This window comes from Argiope bruennichi, chromosome 10 (genome assembly GCF_947563725.1).
Source record: "Argiope bruennichi chromosome 10, qqArgBrue1.1, whole genome shotgun sequence".
In the NCBI taxonomy this organism is placed as follows: domain Eukaryota; kingdom Metazoa; phylum Arthropoda; class Arachnida; order Araneae; family Araneidae; genus Argiope; species Argiope bruennichi.
In genome coordinates, this window is record NC_079160.1 from 62,937,598 (window position 1) to 62,952,610 (window position 15,013).

Sequence of the window (15,013 nt, forward strand, 5' to 3'; positions counted from 1 at the left end):
TTTTGAATTTAATCAGCAATTAATTATTTCTCTTTATTAAATTTATATCGCTTATGAGAGGCTTTGTATGTGAATGAATTTTAAGAAAATATTGCCTACAACTTCCATAATATTTATAATTATGAATTATGAAATATAGTAAAAACCAGGAGCCCACAAGGGTAGGATTAAAAAAATTCATAGAAAACAGCTCTTGTTTGTTTGTTAAAAAAGCAGATACATTTTTCTTCACCAAATATTTTCAGATCAAAGTAAAATTGTAAAACGTGAAGATCTGAAAGCAATACCGTATGAAAATTAAGTCGCAATAAATATCATAAGAACTAAAATATTTTTAACATTAATAAAAATTTAATTTAAATATGTATGATTAAAATACCACCCAATTTAGTGGATCCTAAGAGAAAATTACCTATTAATCAACTAAATTAATTATTAATATAAGAAATAACATTCATAAAAATTAATAATATAAGAAATGAAACTAATAAAAAAGTAATGATGATGTCGTGCCCGCGTTACCACGGAGAGGGGTTGCAGTAGCTACTGAGGGTAAGGACCCCTGAGCGTCCGAGGGCAGAAGTATGACTTCTAGCTCATATGAAACATGCACATATTCGCTTGCACAACCCCTTTTTACAGTGGGGCACATTCACACACCTCACAGATAGAACACCGAACCGGGACTCGAACCCAGGACGCCCAGATTGCGGGGAAAACGCGCTACCCCTATGCCAGGACGCCGGAATGAAAATTTAATAATATAAAAAATAAAAATTCATAAAAATTGAAATAAATTGTTAATGTGTTATTGTTATTCCTAATATTTAATTTTATATTAATTCTTTTAAACTTTATATTAATTCTTCTGTGAGCTCCTTAATTTCTAAAACTCTGTTTTGACTTTTTTGATAAAAAAAAATTATGGCAGTTGCTTTCGTCAACAAATTTTTCAGCCGATATGTGGACTTTAATAAATCAGCTAAAAAAAAATTCAGCTTCATTGTGTTTGACCTCACAGATTTACGGTGTTTTTGCTTATTATTATTATTATTATTATTTTAGTTTTTGCTGGGGAAAAGTTGAAGATTAACTACCTAATTAGTATTTTCTTCTGAAGAAACGGAAATTAATCTTTGATGTGACATTCCCATTTGTCAACAGGGGCGCAAATTATTCTGAAGACGGTCGCCGATGACGGATGAGTGATGGATTCCACTTTCTAGAAGAAGTGTGAAAAACAGCCGCTGGTTTTTCGCACTTCAGAGCCACTTATTACACGGAAGACGACCTGCTAATGACACCGGGACCCGATCGCTCTAAAGATGAGTATTTCGGAATCTATATAATATAGCTAGAACTTCATCATGTCGTTGCGTAGAGGAAGAAAATTTGCATTCCTATTAGCATTCTTTTTCTAGACATTTAGTTAGATTTATTCGGCTTCAAACTGGGAAATATTTGAATTTCTAAGACAGAAAAGTCATTAATTATTGAAGAAATGTTGGTATTATGCAATTCCAAAAGAGACATTTTCAGATATATTGTTAAAATAAGTAAGAAAGTTCTGCCTTCAATATACTATATTAATCAAAATTGAACGTTTTGCGTAGTTTATGGGATATTGAAGAAAATCAAACGTGATTTCGGCATCTCTTGCCTTTGATTGATGATTTTCAAAATTCAAAACATTCCCGTTATTTTGGTGTCAAAATTGCATATCAGATTTCATTTATGTACTCTTCTAGGGGTTTTTAGCTATGGATAGTTAACCCTTAAATATATCTTACCCAAAAATTCGAATTTGATGATGAAATCATAAGCCAAAGTTGATCCCTCTATGTTGTCATACTTTTCAATTATTATTTTCAAATGCTTCTCTTAGATAGGCTTTATTCAAACTTTAATAAAAATCTGCATTTTGGATAAAAGTATTATGGAACAAATTTTATTCATCTACTTTTTTGAGTTATCGTGGTAAAACAGAACGACAAATAGAAACTATTACCTTTCTTTTAACGAAAAGATATTTAAAATGTAAAAATTCTACAAAATTTGAGAGTCGCACATTTTGAATACTATACAAATAAATATATTTGTATATTTTGTAAATAAAAAAGTAAAAAAATGATGCTTCTATTTTTCATTTAGTAAAAGAGAGAACTTTTTGGCATTTTAGTGTTAAATTTGAACCTCACTACTATAGAGACCTTGGAAATCTGACTAACATGTGGTGAGAAACTGGAAACTGGAATTTTGTTCTATATGCAAGAAAAACAGAATTAAATGGTTCAATTATACATGATTTTTGAATTTCTCTGTATTTTAACGTGATTTTACTCTCTCTTATAAAAAGAATACAAAAAAGAAAATATTACGATCTAAAAAATTTTTACCAAGATTTTTGCTGAATCATAATTTTTAGTGTAGCTTTTTTAAATAATATTTCAATTTATTTTTTTCGAATCAGATTTCTAATAATCTGAATAATGAGATTCGTTGAAATTTAATTTATCTCTGGCATTACCAAAGCAGATATGACACAAATTTTTAGTTAAATATGTCATGGTATGGCAATTACAGTATTACAAGATTTTGTTGAATTATAATCCAGAGTCCAAAAAAATGTTTTGAAATTGTGTCCGTCTGTCTTCCCTGGCGAATCTGTATTAAATTTGTAACAAATCCATGCCTATCGGTCAGTCTCTTGAATCGTTTATATGCGATATGATAAAATCCTAACAAATTACATAAATGAAATTCGCCATGTCAACTTAATGTTGTCATTATAGATTTGTGCCAAATTTAAATCCAATTATTTAAACGGAAAGAATATTTATTAATAAATATTCTTTCTGCTTTATATTATAAAGACTACTTTAAGAAAGCAGCGGGATAAGTCTCCCAAAACTTTCTAGCTCACTCTCTAATGAAGATATTCCCCCTCCCTCCGGATAAAATTCTGGACTTTGGGCGAGGCTGTAAATACCACAAGTGCTCAGATTTTTTTTTTTTTAATTTGAGATTATGTTCTTCGTAATATAATATAGAAACCAATATTTTTGTATTAACGACATAATATTTGCGAATAATAGTTACAAGAGATCGATCTTTTGTATGAATCTAGCACTGTTATTGAATCTAGTGAGTGGTCTCTGCGATTAATCACTAATTTGTAGTTTATATATAAGTACTATAAAACCAAATATATCATTTCGGAAACTTTTTTAGGACCAACTGAAACCGAAATTTTACATAAAACTTAAATTATAGTTACAATATCACATACTAAATTTCATTTATTTTATTCAATATGTTTCTGAGTTATTAGGTTTACATGTAAAGAAAGTACAGGTCAATTGACGGACAGCCCTGTCCGATGTGGTATAAATTTGATGAAAATCTGTACTTTAGGCGCTTAAATTGTGAATAAAGTTTCGTTTATTTAAATTATTACGTTTTTGAATTGTCGAATTTACACTTGTGAAAGTAAAAACCGATAGATGCTCAATCCCGTAACGGATTTAATTCCAAAATTGATACAAATCGACATTATCGATGCTAAGCCTGTACATCAAATTTTATCTATCTAGTGTTTTTTCCTTTTCTAGTTAATGTAATTATTTGTACTGAGGCAGTCGGACAGACAGACTTTCTGTGAATGGATTTCGTTCGATATTTAATAGAAATCTATCCATTTGATTTTAATTCTATATATCATCTATCTAACTCAAAGCGTTTTTGAATTATCATGTTTGCAAAGAGACATAATAACAAAAAATGTGTTTTTCGGATTGGAGGGGGGGGGGATCTTAGATGCGGATATTCATCTTTCTGTAAATTGATTTCGTCCAAAGTTTATTAGAAATCTATAAATTTGATTCAAAATCTATATACCAGGTTTCATCTGTCTAACTCAAACAAAGGACTGAAGGGGTGAGGGGGGGGGCTGAAACTTGAAGATTCATTAAAATCTCGAATTCAGATTTTTTTTACCGATTACAATGTTTTCTCTTTACATTCTTAGTGTAAGAGAGAGTAAAAAAATTCTGTATTAGAATTTTTTGGTAAAGCGTATGTAATTTATTATTGGTTGGAAAAGTTGAATTTTTTAACAATACTTGTACCTTCTCTTTATATACTTCGTATGCGAAAAAGAAAAATCAGGGCCTTAAGGTGAGGTTACAGAGAAGGTCAAGAGCAAGCATCCCTGATAGTTACTTTCTATTTAAGCACGAGTTTTCATAGTATAATTCTAATTACCTTGAGACATTACAACTCTTTTTAGGATTAGCGGCTGCTAACACGTCAGAAAAAAATGATAATAAATAAGTTGTAAGCGAGAAACAGTTGAACCGATTCTTCTTCCTCATAAGAATTCATTAAGAAACTGGCTTGGGAGACACAAAAAAAAAAAATAGCAGATTTTTCTTATCGCGGCAGACCACACGATTGCCACGCGCCGTCGCATGCCAGATAAATTAGTCTTTTTTCATTATTATTCATAATTTTTCTTTTATTTGAACCTGGTTTCTTCGGTTTTATGTGTCTTCACGAACATTCAATAACCTCAGGCGCTCCAAATATCAACACGTAACTCTTAACTAATACTTATTAATACTTTTTATGAATACTGTAGACTCTGCCTTGAAACCATCCACTTCCTCTTTTTATATATGTATATACATATATTTTGGATTTTTATTTGTCATTTTTGTGCCAAAACCTTGGAAATTGCGAATGTCTTGATACGTGAGAGAGATGTTTAGAGTTGATATCTTTTCTTGAAATGTGCAGCTGCTCATTATATATTTTTTCTTCTTTTATTCATGTGAAAAACAAAGTTGAATATTCGCATTTTTATGTCATCTTGGCAGTATTTAAGCAACTGTTACGTGTTCGGCACGACTGATGAATTTAGCAGTGAAGCGTACAGATGACATGATTAAAAAACGAATAGTACTTTAATTCAAGATTGATCTTGTTATGCAAAAATGGTGTATTTTTAAATTTGTACAATGTATAGGAATGTTTCATTTGAAATTAAGTTTTTTTTTTGTTTTTGTTGTTGTTGTTTGAATGCCATCTTTATAAGTTGTTTTTATGCAAAAAAATCAAGTTTTTTTTTTCTTTGCTTTGCTTTGATTTATTGCATCATGATGGTGATGGAAATATTTTCACAAACTAGTGGGCAGTAGATTTATGTTATTTCCATCTTGTGACTAGACGAAATCTCAACGTATTTAATCAATGCTTTTTTTATTACCACTCAATCTACTAATCATACAATTGGTTAAGACATGACATTGTTCTAAAATAGTGATTTCTAATACAGGGCCTGATCACTTATTAGGCAGTTCCTTAAGAGACCCGCCAGACTGGAGGATCCTGAGGCTCTTCAATTTCGTACTTTTTCAGGATTTTTCTTATTATTGTTCAGATTCATTTCAAGTATCATTTTAATATTTCGTAATACATTCTCAGGATTTTTTATTATATAATTTACCTTTAAGTTTTTTCATACAAGAGAATTTAAAGATAACTTTATTGGAGATATTCTTCAATTATATGCTTGCTATTTCAGTTTATTATAATATTTGTTACATAAAAATGATTAATTTAAATCAATAAAAAATGGTTTAACCCTTTAAAGGGCCATTTTTTTTCTAGTCATATTATGTTAAAATATTTTTAGGCTTGAAATTAGAATAACAAAAGGGATTCATTTAGCTTATTAGATAAATTTAATTTGATTCAGTAATTAATTTGGTTAATCAATAATTAAGAAACAAATCAAGACACATCATTTTGTGTGAGATAAAGAACTGATGTATCTTAGTTTCTGTTTCACTAAAAAAATTTCTCAAAACTTATGCCAACTTACATAATTTCATACAAAGATTGATAAATTTGGTGGGAAGCATACTTCCCATGGAATCGGAACTTTTGCGCTCGGTAAATCATTCCCTACCCCTGTTGCTGTCATAGGTTTACTGGGATTTGGACCTTTGGCAAGAAAACTTGGCGCGGGTGACGGTTTTTAGTTTTCCATAGCTGCATTTCCAGTCGGGCTTATTGGTAATAATGGAATGGCAATAATTTTTGTAAAAATTTTATTTGATCTTTCATTTATGAGATCTTGTACATACATTTATCTTATTATTATTAATAAGAGCCTTGTTCATTGCTCCGAAAAATTAATATATATGAATTTTCCCAGAAAATTAATCTACATATTTTTATCACTCAAAATTTAATAAAATAATTAAATAAAACGCCAAAATGATGCACTGCCTTGAATTGTTCCTGAGAGGAGAGATCTAAGTGCTAAGTGTAAATATATTCATGTCTCAAAACAATTTGTTAAATAAGATTCAAAGGTTAATGTAAAATTATAAACATGTAAACGGATTACAAAGGGTAATTGAAAGGACCTATGAAAAAATTTAAAATTCTTAATTCATCGGAGCTTTTATTGACTCCAGTAACATAAATTGTAATTGTTTAGTTCATTTAGACCATTTTGTTAGTAGATGCGTGCCCCTGATTAAAATTGACTGATGGGCGCTGATTACAGTGACTATCCAATAGATATATAAACCCTGTTTACCTTAAATTTAATTGTTTGATTTAATTAATAATATAGATATTGTAAAAGTTCATAGAAATCTTTTCCTCCATTTACTTTTTAGAAAATATATTTCAAATTTGTTCGCTTCATACAGACACTAGCTGAAATTTACACTTTTATATATTTAATTTACAATAATATTTGATTTATGTTTTTAATTTGAACTTCTTTCAATGTGATGGCAACAGGTGGATAACAGCTAATTTTTTCCCATTGACGTGCTCATGCAGATTAAATTTTATTTTTATTTTGTGCGAAGTACATTGTTGAAAAATATGGTTAAAATGTTTCTTTAAAAACACGTTAAAAATCGAAACTTAATTTGTAAATTAAAGCATTGGTATCATTAAAAAGATAATTTTTTTAGCTTTATCTTGATGCAAAAATCAATTTTGTGTTTTAATATTTTCGGAAGTTATAGCGTTGTAATTTTTAGAAAGTTTACCCATTTTTAAATCTTGTTACTCCTTAATGTAACAAATTATTGTATGTATAAGGGTCAATGTCAGTGAAATGAATTAATATTAGATAAGTATATTATCTGTAATGCTCATAAACAATGCTGATTGAGAAAGTTTTCGTATTAGTTGAAATTTAAACACTTTCGTTTTTCCAAGTTCCCATTTTTTGTTGAGATTACTGAAAATTAAAAAAGATGCATTGCGCAAAAAGCGGAATAGTATACGGTTTTAAGAACAATAGTAAATGTTACATGTCCAATAGAATTTGAAGTTAAATATGCTCTTGTGAGTAAGCGATCAATGACAAGTTAAGTAAACTTTAGCAACCATAAATCTGAATTATAAAACTAAGTTGGCCATTGCTTTCATAAAAACTTTTTTAAAAAATGCTTTTTAATGTGTATTAGCATTTGTGTAACAATATATTTTGCAACTATTTTTCTTCAATTCATGGTTATATAGGAGTAATCATAATTTCTATTTTGAAAAAAGGAACATTACTACCAAGTTATTCCAGGAATCTCTCAAAACTTTTTTTTTTTTTTTAAATTTTGATTACATACAAATGAACAAAAAATGCCGTTAAGCTTTCAGAAATGCGGAACAGTCTTGACTATGCTGAATGTCAGAGAGATAAATGTTTGCAGTTAGTTTATTTTTTTTATTTCTTTATTTATTTTTGTTAAATGTAAGTGACCATACTATGCATATTGTGAATGCATATTAAAAAAAGAATTATTTAGAAATTATATTCATTTTTTTAATTCACCTTTTTATTATTTTCATATTATTTTTTTATGTATAAGTAAAAATTATAACAATTCCTAGATGAATATTCAGTCTGAAATATTCCAGAACTTTAATACGAAATAACGAAATATACAAAAATTCAATTTAATTTTGTTCGTTTCTTTCTCAATTAAACCTATTTAATATTTTTTGAATAAATAATTTACTTATAAAATTCGAAAAAAAATTAGGGACATTTTATTAAAATTCGCTGTTAGTACTAAAACTATTGAGAGAAAGGATTGAGCCATTCTTTTGGGATGAATCCGAGGTCTTACAATTTCATAGGCCCATAGATGTTGGCCGATTCTCCTGGATTGAAAAATTAATAAAAGCAATTATTGATAAAAATAAAATCGTGTCAAACGAAATACTATAAACATTGAATTACTCCTTCTAAATTACAGAATTCGGTAATGTTAATTAACAGAATTATAGAGAACAAGTAAATGTCCCAAAATCGAAGTGCTTCAATAATTAATCAGTGATGAGTTCTATGTTCTAAGAGCCCTTCTAACATTCACGCGGGCCTCAGTATGATTTTCTGTGCAAGCAGAGAAAATCTAAAATATCCAACTCAAAGAGTATTTTTTCCAAACAAGTTTGGGTGACTCATTAACCCCACCAAACCCCTCTCGTGATGTACAAAGACAGTGACCTCTTCAGAGAGTAAGGGAAAGTTTTATTGGTTAATCGTTTTATTGGGGGTGGTTGATGGGTCAGTTGACCGTACAGTTTGGCGTACATTGTAAAATCGCCAAATCTTACATGCAAAGATAAAGTTTATAATGTGGTAGTCTTTCTTGACACTTGAGCGGAAAGGGGGTGATTTACCGAGCGCAAGTGACATAGAACCCTTCCCATGGCCCTAGAAAGGGTTAAATAGTTTAAAAAGAGCAAGGGTGGCTCCGAAACTGTATTGCCCTGTGTTCATATAAAATTTAATCCCTTCTAATCTCTGCCTTTATTTCCTTCTACATCTTTTGGTTAGTTGTTATTTTTTCTGTTTGGTTCCAATTATTCCCAACATAAGGAAGTTTTTATTAATAACAATGAATTCTCCTAAATTAGCTTACGATTCAAGTTAATTGAATTGACTTAATTATAATTACAGGATTTATTTTTTACATTATATTTTATTTCATTTGTAAAATAGTATTCGTTCCTCTCTCCAGGAAATAAAAAAAAAGCAACCAAGCAATTTCAAATCAAGTTATAAATGCAGCTAACCGTTACCTATTATGATACTTAACTATTTAAATCAAGCGCAATTTCAATGCAATCCTTAACTTGTTTGATGAAATTGAAATTCTATCAAATTGGATTTAAATGAAGATAGATATAATCTCATTTATGGAATTGTGATATTTTTTATTCATAAATTTATTGGATGAGTATGTTTTTTTTTTTTTTTTTTACAAGTTTTGACTTCATGAACGGTATTAAATATTTTATATGCGAATTAACACGTTAGAAACGCATTGTCATTTCTCTACTTTCACTTCGCCCAAGTCGGTTTTTCAGATTCACCTAAACACTTTTCATACCAACTTAGAGAAACGAAATACAATAATATATATTTTTTAAATTTTAATTCCTGATGTTTGACGTTTTCACTCAGTCGCCAACATTATATTTATAACCATTTAAATATCTTTGAATATTTCTTACAGTATTTGGAATTCAATGAACTACACAGCATGAATAAGGAAGAAAATGACCAAGAAAAGTTACTTAAAACAACTTATTCGTTTTTCTGCAATAAGTGCAGAGTGATTTAAAACAGTTCGGTAATCGAACATCCCAAATAATTGCTCACTTGAAGGCAATAAAGTCTTTATTCTTAACAATCATAATTTCGATAGCAACATTAAAACAACATAAAAAGAAAACTATATACAGAAATCCCATGCTTCATGGAATCGGAATTCACAATGCTGTTCCCTCTAATGGATCCCCTCTAATTTTCAATGACGTTGTATTGTAGTTTCTGTTCTTTATAAGATGACCACAAGAACTCTTCGAATACTACGATACCAAACAGTACTCTAATTAAAGCCTACTACTACCTTACGGAATAAAAAATAGACAAAACGACCATCGCAACTTCTATGAAAGTGAACAAAACTTAAAGCTCTCTTTCACATTCAGTTCAAATTTATTCTGTCATTGTTTATAGGAAAATTATAGCTACGTATTTGCAATCAATGCAATTTTTTGAATAGCCCTGTATTTTAAGAATGGCAATCATCATCCGCAATAATGTATAGCAAGATCTCCACTCTTTCTTTATTGTTGATTTTGCATTGCAAAAATAAATAAATTTTAACTTCTAAATTCTTTTTCTTTACATTTTCAAACAGCCCATATTTTAAGATGGTAATTTGTAATCGGCGCAGTTGTTTTAAATAGTTCTATATTCTAAGAATGCCTTTCCTCTTTACACAGAATAAAACTTCAAAATTTCTAAACTTTCTTTTACTGTTAATAACATTCAAATTAGTCGCCATTTTTTTTTTTTTTTGTATTATGTAAACAAGTAAATTTTAACTTTAAAAAACTTTTTTATGTGGCTACTCAAACATCCCAGATGGTAAGAACTGAAAATTAATGACCTAAATCTAGATGTTTAACACAGAGGGAAAGTTTTTGAGCAGGATATACGGATTAAAAATTCGAAGATTCGAACAAATTTTTCTCGAAAGTCTTCGGATTCACTGGACGGATTTCCGGAGCTACCATATGGGCAGGTATCCCTGACCTTGAAGCCCCGCATTTACAGAAAAGGTCCTTTTTGTGGGGAATGACGAAAAATGTTCTAAAAACCGGGCTAATCCTCTGGATTCTTACATCCCAAAGAGAATTATCGGCTGCACCATCTGTCATTTTCTATTGGGCGTGTTCGGGGGATAAGAATTTATTTTTAAAAACACACTTTTTGTAGATATGGATTTCAGTTTTTGCTAAAAGACCGTTTTTTTATAGTCGAGAGGGTGTGCAGATCTGAAGAAAAGGGAGGGGGAGATATATGTAGTCAAAGATTTGTAGGTCAGCTAAACATCTGTGAATGCTTTAGGATTTTTTTTTCAGGTGAAAGTTGTTCCATCTGAGAAAGTATCGAATTTTGAAAATTCGGAATGTCATCAATCATTTGCAATATGCATGCCATCACTTTCACCATGAAAGGTTAAACTCTTGATATTCAGACACAGTTATACACTTGTTGCCATTTCTTTAATTTGTTATGTTATTCAATACCATTAATATTTTGCTTTTTCTCATAATTAAAGATAAAGTATTGTAATCATCGAAAAATTATGTCACAAAATTTAAATGAATCTCCACGTTTCAAATCTTTCTTAGCCAAAAAAAAAAAAAAAAAATGGAATACTGTTTGTCAGCTTGAGAATGATATAAGTAAAAAACGGTACAAAATCAATTAATGGAATACAGTTTTGCATTAAAATCGCAGATTTCTATCAATTTTCGACAAAAAAATTTTATACCTTCAGTTAATCCATCATGAAATCAGCTTAGCTAAATTTCACAATTACCAGATAAATGCAACAGCGTAAACCATTCAAAGACCAATCATTCTTTGTGCAGCATGATCTAGCTATAAATGTGGCATATTTTCCTCCGTAAGAGAGCAAAGAGTTGTTTTACCCGGGTATATAGGATATTGAGGTCTTCTCCATGAAATAAGATCAGTCATCAACAGCTAAACGAGTGGTTGGATTACAGTAAACAAGCTTTAGCAATGGCATTATTTGCCGGATTCTAACGATCATAGGTCTCCAAATATGAACCCCATAATATTTTTAGTATTTATCATGGAAAAGACCCAAAATCTTCCTTAATTTTTAATTAAAATTAAGAACTACTTTGAAGTGCACAGAATTGCTTTAAAATGCCTATCCTCAGAAGTTTAGCAGCTCTATGTCAAATTGTCTGGTCTGTAAACAATCAACAGAAAAGAGATAATAAACATTCTTCTTTCTTGTAAGTAAATTGTTCAGGGAGGGAAGGGGAAGATAAGAAATGAGGATAAAGTTACAAAAATATACAGTATGAAGACAAGTCTTACATACACAAGTCATTGGTTTAAGGGAAGCATGTCTATTAGTGTGTATACAGTATGAGGACAAGACTTACATACACAAGTCATTGGTTTAAGGGAAGCATGTCTATTAGTGTGCATACAGTATGAGGACAAGTCTTACATACACAAGTCATTGGTTTAAGGGAAGCATGTCTATTAGTATGTATACAGTATGAGGACAAGTCTTACATACACAAGTCATTGGTTTAAGGGAAGCATGTCTATTAGTGTGTATACAGTATGAGGACAAGACTTACATACACAAGTCATTGGTTTAAGGGAAGCATGTCTATTAGTGTGCATACAGTATGAGGACAAGTCTTACATACACAAGTCATTGGTTTAAGGGAAGCATGTCTATTAGTATGTATACAGTATGAGGACAAGTCTTACATACACAAGTCATTGGTTTAAGGGAAGCATGTCTATTAGTGTGTATACAGTATGAGGACAAGTCTTACATACACAAGTCATTAGTTTAAGGGAAGCATGTCTATTACTGTGTATGTAAACAAAATTAGCTCAAAATCATATCCAACGTAATAGAAGAATTTGGAGTTATGATGTTTATCCCCTAAATTGTAAATCTGAGTCAGATTATCCAATCTATCAACCGATGGACAGTTTTAACCGGGCTCATATAAAAGTTGTAACTCAAAGGTAAAGAGGGATCGATAAAATTGATGTGGAAGTGAACAAGTAAATCAATAAGTGAATTTTCATGTCATTTTAATTACCTTCATGGAAAAAACAGCAACAACATGGATAGTAATGTTAGAAATGTAACATATTCGTTGAGCTCTGGCTTTCAGATGGGAAAAGTGTATTCATTATTTTTTCAAACATTTTCGAGATACGGTCAAGATGTGCAAGTGGGCCCCGCAAATGAACTGAACATATGTGACTGGGAAACAATGGTAATGTACGAGAGAATACTGGCATGATTCCAGCTTTTTATAACCTTAACTGTGACAAATTCACATGAAAGCTTATGAACACACATATTTTATCAATGGCAGCCTGCTCCCCAACACATTTTATTTTTGAGAAATATTGCAAATCTAAATTTTAACTCAGCTTTCAGACTCAGCAACTGTACAGATCTCGTCCATTCTTGTAGATTATTAAAATATGATTCAAAAAGTAATTTCTGTTGTTTTGATGAGATATAGATCGCCAAAGTTAATTGACATAACTAAGTTAATACTAAAAACGTAGTAGATGAACTATTGCCACCAAAGATTCCAGTATTCATAAAAAAAAAATATTGTGTGCATTTTTATTAGCTCTCTAAATAAATAAAATTCCGGAAAAGATACTACTCAATCTTGTAATCATATTAAAGATATTAGTATTTCTTAAATCATATTGAAGATATTAGTATTTCTTAAAACATATTGAAGATACTAGTATTTCTTAAATCATATTGAAGATACAAGTATTTCTTAAATCATATTGAGGATACTAGTATTTCTTAAATCATATTGAAGATACTAGTATTTCTTAAATCATATTGAAGATACTAGTATTTCTTAAATCATACTGAAGATACAAGTATTTCTTAAATCATATTGAAGATACTAGTATTTCTTAAATCATACTGAAGATACAAGTATTTCTTAAATCATATTGAAGATACAAGTATTTCTTAAATCATATTGAAATCATATTGAAGATACAAGTATTTCTTAAATCATATTGAAATCATATTGAAGATACAAGTATTTCTTAAATCATATTGAAGATACTAGTATTTCTTAAAATCATATTGAAGATACTAGTATTTCTTAAAATCATATTTAAGATACTAGTATTTCTTGAAAAGCAACTTCTTTTAAACCAGAATTATTCTTTTATTTAGTCATATTCTTTCTGCAATCATTTTGGGAAAAAATATTTTTAAATTTAAAAAAGTGGATTTATTTTAGGAAAATAATTTATTACAGGTATATTTTGCATTTATATAATATAATTTTGAACCGGTCTTTGAAAGTTCATCATTTATTCGATTTAATCAAAAAATACTACCCACGATTTATCCGATCACTCAAAAGAATACTCAAGGATAGTACTCAAGGTCTATATATCTAATTATCCTGCAGATCTTGGTATGAACGCTCATGATGCCTTAAAAAACCTCGAAATATAAAAAGAAACAAAAAAAATGCTAAGGGCATATGGCAGCAAAAACAATTAAATTAAAAGAAAAAAAATTACTTTCTGTAAACGTACAGAAAAGTGTGTCGAAATAAATGGCGTATTAAATGAAGAGTCTTCCTAACAGTTTAATCTCATTTTCTCATTAATTTTTTTCCAGTTTTATGTCCGTAGCTAATTTGCGGAACATGTAAAATTAGTCATAATTATTGAATCTCGCCTCTGGTTCATAAGAAATAGGAAAACAAGATAGGATTGTGATTTTTATAATTTGTTCCTCGCAGAAAAAATTAATTGAAGGATAATTGTAATCTCTTTAATCAAAGTAAAGAATGGATTTTTTTTAAACGTTTAAAGAATTAATATTTATCCAGTGATATACGCATACGCTTCAGGCGCTTTTAACATGTAGATAGAGAATTATTTTGATTGTTAGTTGTTCACCAAGTGATTTTTCATAGTTTTACTTTCTAGTATAGGAAATATACAAAGAGAAAGTCGCCAGAACATTCTATTTTAAGATTTTAACAAATCCCCACGTTTGAGATCTCTTTGAGTCAGAAAATTTAATTTATGCAAGCCAGTGAATGCCATTACTCAAAAACGCTTTGACCTTGATGAATGAAATTTAATATATGGTCACTACTCTAAATATGTATATTTCTATAAATTTTGTATGAAATTCATTCGTAGGAAGTATATTTTTCTGACTGTGAGGGAAACAAGAGAAAATGGCAAATTTTAAAATACACAAAGCTAGATAAATAAAATTTGGTGCACAGATTCAATGTCCAAACGACAGATTTATCAAGGAATTGACCCCTTGGAATGAAATGCATCAATGTTTCTCATATGAATCCCAGCCAATCAATT